General features: G+C 43.1%; 1 protein-coding gene and 1 long non-coding RNA gene across 2 annotated transcripts in view; both read left to right on the top strand.

The window, feature by feature from the left end:
- Positions 1 to 15272, top strand: part of ST7 (suppression of tumorigenicity 7) — a 144616-nt gene that overhangs the window by 38662 nt on the left and 90682 nt on the right.
- LOC116787245 lies at positions 1073 to 11260 on the top strand. Its single transcript, XR_004357227.1, has 3 exons — positions 1073 to 1654; positions 2567 to 2570; positions 11249 to 11260. It is a non-coding gene; the product is annotated as an uncharacterized LOC116787245 (long non-coding RNA).

Below are 15272 nucleotides of genomic sequence, written 5' to 3'. Positions count from 1 at the left end.
TTCTCATGGTGTGTGCAGAACACAAAGGGACTGTTAACATCTGAGCCATCAACTCCCTGGGTCCGTAATGATTTCAGCACACTGAGATCCTCAGGTGGCAGGTCCTCCCAGCCTTCAGTAGTACTTGTTTTTCCAGCCTGCTGCTGATGGTGGCATTGTGTATTCTGCAAACAGCACAAACCCCCTTGGCACGTGGAGCAGCAGGAGTGTTTGGAATTATTAACCCACAAAAGCTGAGAAGTGGGAGGGGTGGTTGTTTTCCTTTAAATGCTTCACTTAATGGACCTACATCTACCTCCTTTTCTCCTCATCCACCAGCAGTACTTTCCAGTCTTTGCCATCTTGGGAACTGCACATATGTGTTCGGTGAGACTTGGCAGAATTGTTCTTTGTTTTACCCCCTCCAGACAGCCATGGATAGCCCCCAATGTCTGGTAGTTTCTAACCATCAACTTACTACCTTGGCTGCCCTCACCAGCACAAGGCAGGCAAATTCCTATTGTCTGTGAGAGGACTGAAGGAGCTAGCTTAGGGCTTTGTTTCTGTGTTTGAACATTTTTCAATTACTGAGTGTCAGAAAAAAAAGAAACTCAAAGAAATTCAGTACACTAAAAATGCACTTGCAGAGGCTAACAAATGCTAGGTCTAAATGGTTTAGAATAATAAAGAAGAAATAAGGAAAATATTTCTTTGGTTGCTAGGATGCCTTTTTATCATTGAATTCAGTTAGTGGTTTTATTTTTATTTAGATGTGTGACTTATTTATTGTGGTTAGAGCATTGTTGCGTGTATTCTGACAATAAATCTAAGTAAATGAGACAGTTGGATAACACTTTGATGTGAAAATTAGGTTTGAAATGTAGATTGGCCGAGAATTTTAATATTTATTTGAAGGAAAAATAATAAAGAGAGTTAATGATAGAAATTTGTGGTTGTTCTGTATTGGAAATGCTATAAGTGATATTTACTAGGATATGTGTCCCTGAAATTTATTCCATTAGCGCAGAAACACTTTGCATCTCGTGCAGCTGAGAAAAGTAGAGCGAATTCAAGGCAGATATTTTCCTGCTAGCATTACAGCTCCGCCTGGGAGCTTTAGCATCACGGAGGGAAATATAGGTCTGGCTCTTTGTCTTCTGCTTTTTGTGACAAAGGAATTCCCATCTGAATCGCTCTGCTCTGTCCAAGCCCCCTCCGAGCCTCTGGGTTAGCAGCAGTCAGTCTTTGCAGTGTTCTGACGTCATCCCGTGTGTGCATAAGCTCCGCTATTGTCTTACGGCGAGCAGGGGCTGGGGATTGCAGTATCTGGTGGCTGATACCTATTCCTGCCTGCCGGTATCACGGAAAGGACGCTGGCCTGCCCTTATCACTCGGATTTAAAACAGAAGCTCCTGGTTTTTGCTTCCTGAAGAAGGACCTTCACTGCGGTTGCAAGGAAAAGCTGTCTGCGGTGTTGAGCAGAGGACGGGAGAGGAGGAGAGAGAAGAATCTGGCAGCTTGGATAGCCTGGACTGCATTGTCTGGCTTCATGACCCCTGCTGCGTAGCAGTCTCATCCCTACTCTCATACACTCCCTCTGTCTTCCACTCTTTTCTTCTTTGCTTTTTAAAATAGCAGCATCTGGGGAGAGCCATGTTTGGCACTGAATCTTCATGTAAGTAAATGCATCCCACTTACATCCCTTTTCTGTTGAGTACAGGGCTTGTTTTCCTCACTCTACCCACCGCGTTTGCATTCTCTTTGCTGTAGGTCGTGGGCTAAAAGCTGTGGTCCTTGCCTGTTTGAGAAGGGATGGAAAATGCCAGAGGGGAAGCATTTACCTCCGTATTGTGGGTTCATCCTCGATACAAGCAGCAAAACAGCATAGGGCTGTCAGCACTGCTGAATTCAGGCCACTGAAAGATGGGGGGAAAAGGCAGTTTTGCTTGAGTATGTCAATAGATAAGAGTGCATCTGTCAATGACCAGGAGTTGCAAACACTCTTAATGAATGCACTAGTCAGATGATATGTTTGGGGACTGTAAATGCTGCAGTATTAGATGGGCGAGAGGTTGGGGAGAGTGATTTAACCTGCAGGAAAAGACTATCTAATTTGCTTCATTTTTTTGTCTGGGGAAAAAGGAGGCTTGTATGCAATCCCTCTTGTAACTGCAGAATCCAAAATTAAATTAGGTGGAATTCTAAATATGAGGTGAAAAATGCAAAATAATAGGATCATTTATTTGTTTCTTCCTGATCTTTGTTCTGGAAAATCTTAGCCGAGGCAGTATAATAGCAGTGCAGATGCATGTCACTGAAAGCAAGCAAGTTCTGCTTCAGTGGGAACAACAATTACCTACCTGGCAAATCTGTCCATGGAGGAAGGCTGGGGGTTTATGTATAAATAATGCTGCTGGTGACAGTGCGGCTGTGTGGAGACCAGTCTGATCCAGTGATTACTGGGTGACTGAAAAATAGAAAACAGTCGGTTCACACTGTATTTTGTGCACAAAATAGTACTGTATGTTGAAAACATGTCTAATTTGAATATGAAGTGGTGGCTTTTATAGAGCATTATACCATGCAGTGAGGTGTAATGTCTCCATGCACTTAGGCTGGGACCCGTTCTGCGTCTTGGCTCTTCCTGGGAAGTGGCAAGAGCATCGGAATACCTCATAGTCACATCCTCCTGGCTGTCAAACCCCTTGCTCCCAAAGGGTTAGTTGGTCCTGTCACCTGGTTCTGGTAGCTCCCCCTCTCCTCTGTGACCTGGTCACAGTCAAGGTCAGGCAGGACAAAAACAAAATTTGCCTTTAAATTTCTTTTGTTTGGGGACAAATTTTTCATGCCCAGTTGTAAACATGTTTGCAGCTCTGGGTCAGCGGAGCATGAGCAGAGATGCCAAATGTAGCTGCATCTATTTCTGCCCTGCCATATCTGTGAGCCCCAGCCTTTATATCCATGGGCTCTCTGTCTGCAAAATGGACAGAACGTGCTCTGAGATAAAATCAGTGCCCTACCTGCTCTCTTGCAGAAAGGTATAGTGCTTACTCAGATTGTTCAGTCTTGTTCATTTTCTTGGGTTACAAGGAGCATTGGCTAAAATCACTGGCTTGTGCACCAGCAGCCGTGGCTGTTTTTGTTTCCATGGTTCCCGCAATTTAGGAAAGGGTGATGGGAGCTTCCGTGACAGCCGCTACCTGTTACCAAGAGAGGTCTACAAACATTATTTGCTTTTAAAAAAAGGGTTAAGCAGAACATGGCTAGTTGCCATAGATTCGAGCAGAGGCTGTGGTTGGTCTCTGCCTGCACTCCCTGGCCTGACGAAGGGCAGTGTGGTGGCCTCGCCTTTGTTCAGACCAACTCCCATACGCCTCTGCTCAGGCCTGGACCTCCTGCCCAAGAGTTCCTCTGAAAATTGGACAGGCTGCCCCATTGCCTACTGCTGCCAGGTGCTGGCAGGCGGGAGGAGAGTGGAGTTACTGGTGCTGCCCCCCCTGCACACCTGCCTGCACAGGCCAGTCCTTGCGTAACCAGCGCTGCCCACACCACTGCTGGAGGCAGAGCGGGTTTGCTTTCAAAGACAGAAGATAGTATCAAAATTATTTTAATCAGAATGCAGTCACAGCTAAGAGGTTTTTGGTCTTCCCTTTCCTCCCGTCTTCTTCGTATTTCCAGGCCATCAAATGATAACAGTGGTACTAATTGTTAATGTTTCTATCGGTCTAGAACATAAAATAATACAAAATAAAATAAAAATATTCAGATCATCTTGACCTTGAAAATACAACAGACACCCTTGCTGCTGCAATCCAAAAAGCATAAAATGAACAGATTTCAGTTTTTTTAATCCTGCTGTTTACACTTAGTGTTTAGGATTTTATTTCTCTTCTGTCTGATTAAAAAACCAAGAAAAATGGTCAGAAGCAAATACTGGTTCAGAACCTTTAGTCTCTCACTCAGTAGCAAAATATTTTAAATGTCAAACCAACTCTCAAATCCTGGTCTTTCTTTTTGCTTGTAGCAGCAGTCAGAAGGGCAGTAAAAGATAGTCTGAGGGTTGTTGTAGGAACAGGCATCTGCTTATCACCTCCTGGGTGGAGGGAAAGACAAACAGCCGGTGACGCCGGCCCATAAAGGGGGATAAGGCAGCAGGCAATGCACAAACATCTGCTGACACTCCAGCGCATGATGAGCAAGGATAGAGAGTGCAAAGCAGAAAACCCAGGAAGTGTCTGTGGAAGGGTTGCACTGTGGCAGAGTACTCGCTGTATGGTCATGGTCATATTTTTCCATTGGTCACATGTCCTCTTTATAATCCCCACAGGAAACATATGCGCCGGAGACCCTTCATCTTCGGTGCTTTTGTGCTGATCCACTGTCAGACATGCTGCTGGGGCAGTGTAAGGGGGCTGTGTGCATGAGGAGGCAGCTGTCCATCCCACACCACCCCTCCTGCTGACCCGACAGATTTTTCTGATTTCCATAATAGTTTCACATTCTGGAGGGAGTGAATAAAATCTGCTTTGATAAAGCTTGAGTTGAGAATTAAGTCTTTTTGAAGGTGAAATAGTGTTACAGTGCTGCCCTGAAGTGGGGAAGTGATGGGGCTCTGAACAAGTGACAGGCTGGTCCCCACGAGAAGGACACCCTCAGCTCAGGGAGAAGAGGTAATCCCAAACCTAGCAGAAATAACCGGCAAGCATCCCTTGTCTAACTAGGAATACTGTCAGTTGCAGGCCTATATGAGAGACAACACGAGCACAAATTAAACGAAAATGTGAGAGCGGTCACAGTCGGTGGGACTTAGCAGTGGTAGGGGAGGTCAGGGGAATGCAACTCCATCAAATCTGTCTGTATATTGGTAAGGAATGGGACAGGATGCAGTTCAGAGCCTAAAAAGCAAGCAGAGAGGCTCAGAGAGCCATTTCATGTGTGTCTGAGAATGTGCACCATGCATATGTGCTTCAGATACCCCAGAGAAACTCAGTAGGAAGCTGCGAGGGAGGGAATCACACCCGTTCATGCCGCTTGCCCTGGTGGTGTTAAAAGGACCAAGGTGCATGCTGTGGAAGTCTGAGGTGATGTTCTCAATGCTGCTATGTTTGTTCATGCTGGGGCGTTTTAACCTAGCAGCAGTGCTGAACTGTGAGGGTTATAGGGGAGGTTGTCTGGGAAGTACTCTTCCAGCCTGGGCTGTTTGGGAGATGCTCATGGTGGTTGGTCCCTGTCTGGTAGATCAGCAGCTGCACTCTGGAAAGCAGAAGGACTCTGGACCAAATGAGGGCTGACCAAAGGGCTGGAGAAATACAAAACCAAAGGCCAACTGGAGCTTTCCTCTGCCGCGAGGCTAATGCTGGAATGCTGCTCTCTATGGGGAGGCTGAGGACGGCTGTGGAGAAGGGGAAACCTTGCCCACTTAAGTGTGCCAGGAAAAACTGCTGTGCTTGTCCAGGCACACTGTACTGTCTTCTGCTCTGTCTGTTCAGGAGGTACCTTTGCTCCTAGGCATTTTTTTCCCAAACTCTCTTCCAGCCAAAATGTAATAAATGGCAAAGGTTACACCAAGATAATTGATTTTATGGTGTCAGAAAAGTAGTTTTACAAATCCCTGCAAAACATCAGCAGCCAACAGTGGAGAAATGGGAGACCTTAGCATCAGATATTGAGAACCAGAACAATCTGATCAGTATGGGTGCTGCCATCCTGGGCTGATGTGCCTGCCTCCTCTGTTTTCAGCACTGGTACTCACCCCATCTGTGAGAGAATGAGCCAAAACCTGACCACTGTTGCAGGTAGTTTTGAGCATCTTGGCTCCCCAGGCTGGTTCATGGGGTAGTTAAGTGAGCAGCAGCAAAAGGGAGGGTGCAACATGATTGTTGAAACTCTGGTGGGATGCCTTGGCAAGACTGGGCTCCACTGAACCAGCAGATGACCAAAATCCTCCTTTTTTGAGCATAAATAGCCCACTGCCATCCTAAAAGGCCAAGACCAGCAAGTAGCAGTAAGTATAGCCACAATTCCACAATGATGTCACACTGGTTTCTCAGGCAACAGTACATCAAAGAGAGGTTACAGGAAAGTACCAGAAGCTGTAACTTTAAACCAGTGTATTTGGCTGCTGAGATTCCCGTTGTTCCCCACAGAGTCAAGACTTTTGAAAAAATTTCAGAACCAGGTCAAAATGAGGCTTGGCTACAGCAGCATCAGATGCCAGAGTAAACTTGGGTTATGAAAGGGATTGAGATTACAGAAGCTGTAATAAACTTGCCAAATGCATCAATGAAATTTCAAGGTATTTGGAGAGAAAATGTAGTCTCACCTTCCACTTACAGTAGATTTTGAGGATTTACCGAGTGCTAGTATTGTTATTTTCTAAATGAATGCATATTTTTAAAGTACAAACCTGAGATAAGAGAGGATTCAGCAGGTTCTATAAACTCCCTTGGCCGTACCACTTTATTAGATGCCTGAGGTATGGTCTCCAAAGGCTTGACTGCATGTTCAGGAGGACAGGAGACTGAAGCGCAGCCCTCCTACTCCAGCAGCATGAATGGCAATTTGAATTCACTGTGTTGAGCTGTTCACAAGCACTGTCGGAAGAGTTTAAGTGCACCTTGTCCTTTCTTCCTCCACAAAGAAGAAGTGAACTGAGACATCTCACAGGCTGGATCTGACTCATGAAGTTGACAGTCTTTGGTAGTTTGTCTCTTGCAGCCCTGGATCCCGTTTAGAGGTTGCAAGGGTCTGATGTAGAGTTACTGAATACAGTGCTAGTCTCCCATGTAGCTGTGTCCACACATGAGTTTCTGGAATGGGGAAGAAATCTGAAGGTACATGAAGTGAATAGGTAACCTTTTGCTTGTCAAATCATTTGGTCTTTGCCATAGTTAAAAGCATGAGCTATAATTAGTAGACAGGTCTGTGATGAGTCAAAGATGACAAAAGGTCTTTCAGATTTAAGATAAAAATCATAGAATAATTTAAATTTGGGGGGACCAGCACTTCACTCAAAGCAGGACCAATCTCCAAGTTAGAGCCAGTGACGGATATGAGCTGAATCAAATGACATGTTTGCAAAATGTTATGAGATCAAAACAAGCTTCAGCTTTGACCAGTTTAATTTACAGGACCAGAAATAGGGATAAATCCTCATACCCAAGGACAACTGAAAGATTATTAGAGTCCCTTTGGGCTGTGTGACCTAGATAGGAAGTGCAGTATAAGCAGTGAGAGCTCTGTCATATTATTTGAGCTGGGGTAAAAGCAGTAGTGTTTCATTGTAATTTAGAGATAATTAATTGTCATGCCTGGCAAAAAAACTTATTCACAGAAGAATCTAAGTAATCTCTTTTTGTTTGAGCTAGAATCCCCTGCCTGATCCCTCAAGCGCCAGGAAAAGGTCTGTAAAGTGCTATGAAAAAAGCATGTGGGATTCAGAGAGACAGAGTATTCCAGATTTTCTAGATTAATGGATATCTTTTCCATTTGGTGAAAATACTGATGGGACATCACTGTTTAGATCCTGTCATATGAAGGTTACTATCTATAATGGGAGATTAAAGAATCTTAAAAATGCCAATATGTTCCCTATTGAAAAAGACAGAATGCTATATTAGCGAAATAAGCTGTAAAACTACAGAGAAAAAACACTTGCTACCCAGAATCTGATGTAGCTCAGTGAAAAATTGTCTGACTTTGCTATGTTTGGTCAAGATGAAACTTACACTGAGATCAACTTAAGATGCTGAGAAATTGGGAGTGGAAGTGAACCTGTATTCTGCCTAGACCAGGAAATGTGCCATTGCTTCCCAGAATTAGATGGAATAAGTATTTTAGGACTTCCTAGCTCTCTCTATGAATTTCATTTGGAAATGGCATCTTGAGGTTTGTCAGGTGTTTTGATCAGTACAGGGGAAGGAAAACTCTTCTGAAACTACATGGCAGCAATACAAAATTGAAGTATGACATGTTTGACCTCTTTTGTGAAACTGAGTGACTGGGAAGGTCTTCCTTGGTGCATGCTTTGAGGGTTGCTGAGATAGTGTTTCAGCCTAGATAGAGGAGCCTAAGGTGATAATGATACAAAGTTGGTGAGCTTGTCAGAGAAAGTATATAGCTATAGTGGGGACTTTCCAACTTTGTGTAGCCCTTATGCAGCTTTTGTAAAGATTTGACTGAACAGTGAAGAAAGATGAGAGTGGTAGGAATGAGCTCTGGATGAAAGTGCCTTGTGCTCAAAAGGACTGTAGTGTCAGAAGCCATGAGGAGATTTTGAAGATGCCAATGGAAACATGAGCCATCTCCCTTAACCTTCACATTTAACGTGCCACTCATTAGCCCAGTGATTTTTCAAGCTGCAAATGCCAGCTTTCATTTTACCACTAGGAATGAGTCTGGAAAAGCTGTTGTGTATTTGGATTTCCTGCTGTACTCACTTGAGTGTGGAAGTACCCATCTTATAGTGCATCAAGAAATTTTAAGAAGATATGGTCTTGATGTTGATAAGTTGTAGTTGTGCAAGTGCAGCAGAAGAAAAATATACTCAATTACATATTTTTAAAGTTCCTGGATGGGAATAGAAAAAGGAGACTAGATATTTTTAACTTCATGTATTTGCTGCATTTTTTAACAGTAAGGGACTGTATGATGAGGGCACTGCTAGAAAGCAAATCCTGAGGGGAAGGGCATCTATTACAGCTCCATGGAAGTCAAAAAATGGCAGTGGACTCTACTTGTAAGACCTGTGCTAAAAGAAAAGTAAAAACTTATGCAAGAAGATAACATCCCAGGCAGAACCTCAACTGTATAAATAGCTGGCTTATGGATACCTAACATGAGTGACACTGACTCTGAACTGATTTAGCACAATTAAAATATTGCTGGTCACAAAAGAAGACAAAAGCATTATAATTAGCAGTACTGAAAGGTGCTAAAAAGGTATATTTAACATTTTAAAAAGGACCTGAATGTGGAGGATATTGGCACTAACCTTTTTTCCTCTCAGCTGCATTCATTACTGTCATTAGTAAAGTATTTAGGACTGTTGCAGTGGCAGTAAATTGTGCCACTGTATTTGCATCAGAGTAGGTAGTAATGAGTCACTCAAACTATCAGCTGATAAAATACTCTCAGACCTTAATTTAAGTTATCAAAGAGAATACAGTAGATGAGAAATGTCAACTAGCTGGCAAAGAAGCACATCAAGTTGTATGTGAAGATCTCATGAAGTGCTTTGTCATCCACAAGCAGTCCAGCTGCAAAGCCCTGGAAGTTTTAAAGGCAATGGATGGAGGCAAAGGCCTGCTAGAGGGTTAAATGAGCTAGGGAAAATGTTCCTCTGACTCTGCAACATGCATCAGCCTGACTGTTCTCTGCATCCTCTGCTGCTTGCGTGGTCTGCAATGGTAACTTCAGATAAGCTGTTCAGAGCGAATAATCGATTGATAATCGAGCTGCTTGTGCGGATGGATGGAGAAAAGCTCCAAATGGTGGAAATGAGCAGCCAGATTAAAAAGCAACAAGATCTAAACTGTAAGCATCACATTCAAGAGTGGAAGTTCCTCCAGGAACCCATGGAAGTGTGAGAGGCCTAACACATGAACATCACACAGGAGGATAAAGTGTCTTTGGTCACAGGACAGGAGTGGTTCTGTGCGGGAGCAGATTCCTCTACAATTGCTGACCTGCTAGAGATATCTCTCTGCAACTTTGGCTGGAGTGTTCTGATAGCACAAGGAGATAAAAATGGGATGAAGGATTTCTTGGGTGTTAAATAAGACATACTGCCTTATCTTTAGTGTCATTTACACTTGCCACATTATAGTGGAACTAGGGAATATTGCCCCCACCCACAGGGATACAACAGCTACAATAACAGAGATATTAAGTTGCCTACTCAGGATAAAGCACTAGCGGTCTGTCACATCAGGGAGGGGTCCCATAGAGAATGGGCATTCAAAGGCCTTTATATGGGACCTTTTCTAAACTTATCTTCCATAGGTATAAGTATTTTCACAGCTGGGGTTCTCACTGTGCTAGGCTACACCTCCACGCCATGGAAGGTGGCACTGCTGTGGGCATTGTGCATCACAATGACCATCTGGATGCAGAGACATTCACTTGGTCGCTCTGGGGCATTGCACATATGCTAATGACTTAGACTCTCTGTGGGGTTTGGCTGCCTGTCAGAGAGGAATGAAGCTGTAGATTTAATGAAGCTGTAGATTTCAAACAGTGCCCTGTACTGCAGCAGTTTAGTGAACTACGTGCCTGGCATTTACTTAGGTTATGTCTTGTTTGTCTGTCTATAGTGACATTCAATTAATTCTTCCATAAAATACAGATAAATACACAGAATTACTCAAAAAGACAAAAAGAAAAGGCTCATGTTTGGACTTACCATCATCCTTAATAGTATCCCCTTAAACAGAGAGGCTCCCCTGGGGGAACAAAGAGATATGACTCTCTAATCTGGAACGTCAGCGCAGCCGCCATCACTGTAGAGCGAGTCGCTGCCGGCAGCAGCTGCTGTCTGCAGGCTGGCAGCAAATATGGGCGTCTGCATTTTTAACTATTGTCCTTTAGGACACTGGTTTGTATGTACTCCAGATTTGCTTTGGTTTAACATGAGGAAGAAAGAAGCACTCTGTGTCATTGAACAATCTAACTATGGACAGAGGAGTTTAAAAGAACCTGCCAGTTTTTGTTTATGTATATAGTATGTGTGTTTATTTATCTGTGTCTTGATTTATTTTACTTCTACAGCTGTTGTCAGTTAAAACTATTAACTGCCTTTTTTTAATAGACTGGTTTACTGAAATTAAAGCAGTTTTTTCCTAGTGAGGGAAAAGCCTGTCTCCCTATATGGCATATCATCGCTGATGAGAAGCTTCCTGCTTCTCGCCAGGGAGTTCAGTACCATGGCAGTCCATAAGTCTTGTTATTCCTGTGTGTGAGGACTCCAAAAGTTTACATATATCTGGAAATTGGACTACCCTCTCATCTCCAGAAGCATTTCAGACATACTGACAGAACAGTGTTGGAGCTATATCGCGGGCGGTTTGGGGAAGCCTGCATTGCAGCTGACTTAGGTGCTGCTTTATGTACAGGTAAGGGATGATCATACTATCAGGTTGGCTTTCAAAAACTGTAATTTCATCTCTAAAACTCAGCTACTGGAGGTTGCTGATTGCTTTCTGCTGATTTTGTTTTGATTGGTTCGTTGTTTTGGATTTTTTTAAATTTGCTAAAATCTGGCTGTTGGTAGTCTGTTTCTGAAGTTCATTCTGGAAATACCTTTCAAAGGAAAAGATGCACAGCTATTTCAACTATTAAATTCTAAACTTGAATCACAGTTGTTTGGCTGTGCTTCTGATTTCTAGCATCCAAACTCACAAAATTAGTCTGAATAAATAATTTTGAAGAAGAAAATGAGGACAGCCAGTCAAATAATAGCAGAAGTTATCAGTGGTTATAGTCAGAATTAAATCTAATCAAAATAAACTTGTGAACAGTAATCTAAGACATTAATCGATAAAATAATTGGCAAATAAGATAATCATGACAGGACAAGAACATGACAAGTGCCCTCTACTGGGTTAAAAACTGGCTGGATATCCAGGCCCAGAGAGTGGTGCTGAGCTGTGCCACATCCAGTTGGCAGATGATCACTAGTAGTGTTCAGGAGAGATTCAGTATTGGGCCTGGTCCTGTTTAATATCTTTATTGATGATCTGGATGAGAGGATCAAGTGCAACCTGAATAAGTTTGCTGAGTTGGGTAGGAATGTTGATCTGCTGGAGGGGAGAAAGGCTCTGCAGGGGGATCTGGACAGGCAGGATCGATGGGCCAAGGCCAACTGTATGAGATTCAATAAGGTGAAGTGCTGGGTCCTGCCCTTTGGTCACAACACCCCCATGCAGTGCTACAGGCTGAGAGAAGAGTGTCTGCAAAGAGTCCCAGCAGAAAAGGACCTGGGAGGTGCTGGTCGACAGCCATCTGAACATGAAGCAGCACTGTGACCAGGTAGCCAAGAAGGCCAATGGCATCATGGCTTGTGTCAGACATAGTCCTGCACTTGGCACTGGTGAGGCCACACCTTGAGTACTGTGTCCAGTTCTGGGCCCCTCACTACAAGAAAGACATTGAGGTGCTAGAGCGAGTTAGGATAAGGACAACAAAGCTGGTGAAGGGTCTAGAGAGCAAGTCATATGAGAAGCAGCTGAGGGAGCTGTGGGTATTTAACCTGGAGAAAAGGAGGCTCAGGGGAGAACTTATTGCTCTCTACAACTACCTGACAGGAGGTTGTAGCCAGGTGGGGGTCAGTCTCTTTTCCCAGGCAACTAGAGACAGGACCAGAGGAAATGGCCTCAAGCTGCACAAGGGGAGGTTCAGGTTGAGCATCAGGAAGAATTTCTTCATGGAAAGGGTTGTCAAGGATTGGAATGGGCTGCCCAGGGAGGTGGTGGAGTCACCATCCCTGGAGGTGTTCAAGAAATGACCAGACACAGTACTTCATGCCATGGTCTAATTGACAAGGTGGTGATCAGTCAAAGGTTGGACTCAATGAACTTGAAGGTCTTTTCCAACCTAAATAATTCAGTGAATAAATATTGTAAACATTATAAAAATCAAACATTTAATTTGCTTTCATTCCTTGCAAGAAGAATAGAGAGCTACCTATGAGCAAAAGTAGAGGTAACTTATTTTGTTCTTTATAAAGCTGCTTTTTCCAGGGCCTTTTACATGAGTCCAAGGCAAAACACAACCAACCGTCATGGACTCAAGTTTTATCTGTCCAAGTGATTTCACACCAGCTATAGCAACATGCTAATGTGCAAAAATAAGTCAAGAACAGCAGTTGTCTCACTGCAATCAAGTTTGAGTGTTAGTCATTTGCAGCTGGTCGCCTTTTCTGTGGGAACAGCATGTCAGGGTGAGTTTGAGCCATGAGTGACTTGGCCCAAATAGGTGTTGAAAACATTTGTGCTGAATTCTTAAGAGCTTAGGCTGATTGATGAGATCAGTCTTTTCTGTGATTACTATTCTCAGAAATAGTACATCATCTCTTACAAGGTTTGTCTGGATATGTTCTGACTTAGGTTTAAATAAAAGTGTGGGTTTTTTAAAAAAAGGTTAATTAGTATGGTATAAAAAGCCCTACAGACTCTCAATTGGGACTAAATTGAGTTAACAAGGTGCGGGTTTCAGATTAATTGAAATAAACCTTTTTAGCTGAAATAAACTCTCTTAGCTGAAATAAGAATGTACATGAACCACTGTACAAAAATGTACATACTGCATCAAAGCAGTGCAGGCAGGTCAAAGGACTTTAAAGTAATATTCATGTAAAAATGTCATCATGATTTATTGGATTTGGTTTTAATGTCTTTCATAGTACTCCTTGTAGTTTTCAGAAACTCAAAATGAAATATCACCTTTGTTTTCTCTGTTCTCGAGTCTCTTGACAAGCATGAATGACCTTTGATAAAGGGTTTGAAGTTCACATCTGCTGAAAATGAACTATGGTTTCTAAGCATAACAAATGAATAACCTTGTTTTCTTTCATCTTGCTGCTATGCAGTCGGCCCTTTGGTGATATTTCTGAAAAGCTAACAATACATATTTGGAGGATGCCAAGAAAATGGGTAGTATTGCCCAACACATAGATGCAGCCATGCTTTCCTTAGATACTTGCTTGTTGAAAGAGACATGTCTCTTGTAGTAGCAGAGTCAACAATTCTGACAGCACGAGATGAGAAGGGCCACCTTAAAATTAGGAGGATATTATTTGTAATAGTCAGCACTTAAGCCATTGTTCAAGGTAATATAAAAGTTTCTCTACACCAAACGGCCTATTGTTTATGTTCTGTTCTGTATCTAAATACTAAACTTGAGCTGGTTTTAAAACTTGAGATTCTGACAAAAAACAATAATCAAGCACAACATATATTTTGCAAGCTGTTGCAAAATCAAGCACAGGCTAAGTAGCTGATCTTGGGAGACTGAAATAAACTGAAGAAGAGTGGTTGAAAACCTGAAGGAGGAGGTCAAATCATCTTCGTTCTTGAACAACAAGAAAATTGAAGACGTGATAAGCTAGAAGAGAGAGGGAAGTCTGCAACATGGAAGATCTTGGAATAGTACATTCTCGAACTGTGGGTGATTTGGAAAGTGTGAGAGCTAAAAATCTCATATGCCAAATATGCATTTGGACTATATATGTGAAAGAGAGGAGGGAGGATGAGAGAAACAGTAGAAGGGGCAGATGCGAGCGCGTTTGATGGTGGAATGCTTAATCCCGCCCACCCTTCTTTGAAGAATGCTGCTGTTCCCATAAAGAAACTAAGAAACATCCTTAAAATGTAAAATGGAAATGGTAGAAAATGCTGGAAATGCCATTTAAGTGATTCTAGTAACTGAGACCATTTTAGAAATTAAAACACATCAGTATCCCTATATTCCAGTACCTACATTTGAAAGTGGGTGACAGATGACTTCCCATACTAAATGATACTACTCGGTTCCACTCCTGTGGAAACAGGAGTCCATCATGTCCATAGAGCCAGGCCCCCTGCTTCTGCTTGGAATGGGAAAACAGGGCAGTGTCTCTAGGACTGGGGTGGTGAAGCTGCAGTGACCAAGGTGATCCAGGGCTGGAGGGGTTATTTTCAAATCTTTCAAAGTTTGGAGTGGAGGTAAGCTCCATTTTCCTTCTCCAGTGACAGCTGATGGCTGCTTTTGTAATTTTCCCTGGGTCTGTCAATCCTGACTGTGGTCTGTTTTACTGAAAGCACCAGTTAAGTAGCCAAGCATTTGCTCTTGTTCCCAAATGGTTCCCTCTTCAATACTGGAAGTAATCTATGCTGTTACAAAATGGGTGGGAACCCAGGCTGTAATCTTGTTCCCTGGCAGTGCAGCCTGCCATTTGAAGCTGCGTTAATAATGGGATGGATGTGAGTTAACAGCATACTTAGCAGGAAAGAACAGAACCAGGATGGATGGGGTGGGAGCAGGGGAGAGAAGAAAGCACCTGATGCTGTTTTGTTTGAGCCTGGCGGTGCTCCTAATCCTGCTGGCCATTCAGCCTTGATGGTAGCAATAAGCCCGAGTACCAGCTGTGCCTTCTCATGGGCTGCCATGCTCTTTTCGGCTCCTGTGAAAATGAGGCATTTCCGGTTTTTTTCTTTTTCTTTCTCTAATGAACAAGTGAGTACAGCAAATGCATCTATGCCTTCCTTAGTGATGTCTCCTCTCCTTTTAGCTGCATCTACTGTAAGATCCCTTTCAGT

The sequence above is a fragment of the Chiroxiphia lanceolata genome, chromosome 5 (genome assembly GCF_009829145.1).
Source record: "Chiroxiphia lanceolata isolate bChiLan1 chromosome 5, bChiLan1.pri, whole genome shotgun sequence".
Lineage (NCBI taxonomy): Eukaryota > Metazoa > Chordata > Aves > Passeriformes > Pipridae > Chiroxiphia > Chiroxiphia lanceolata.
The sequence above is the reverse complement of the archived record's forward strand: the minus strand, read 5'-3'. Positions and strand labels throughout refer to the sequence as shown.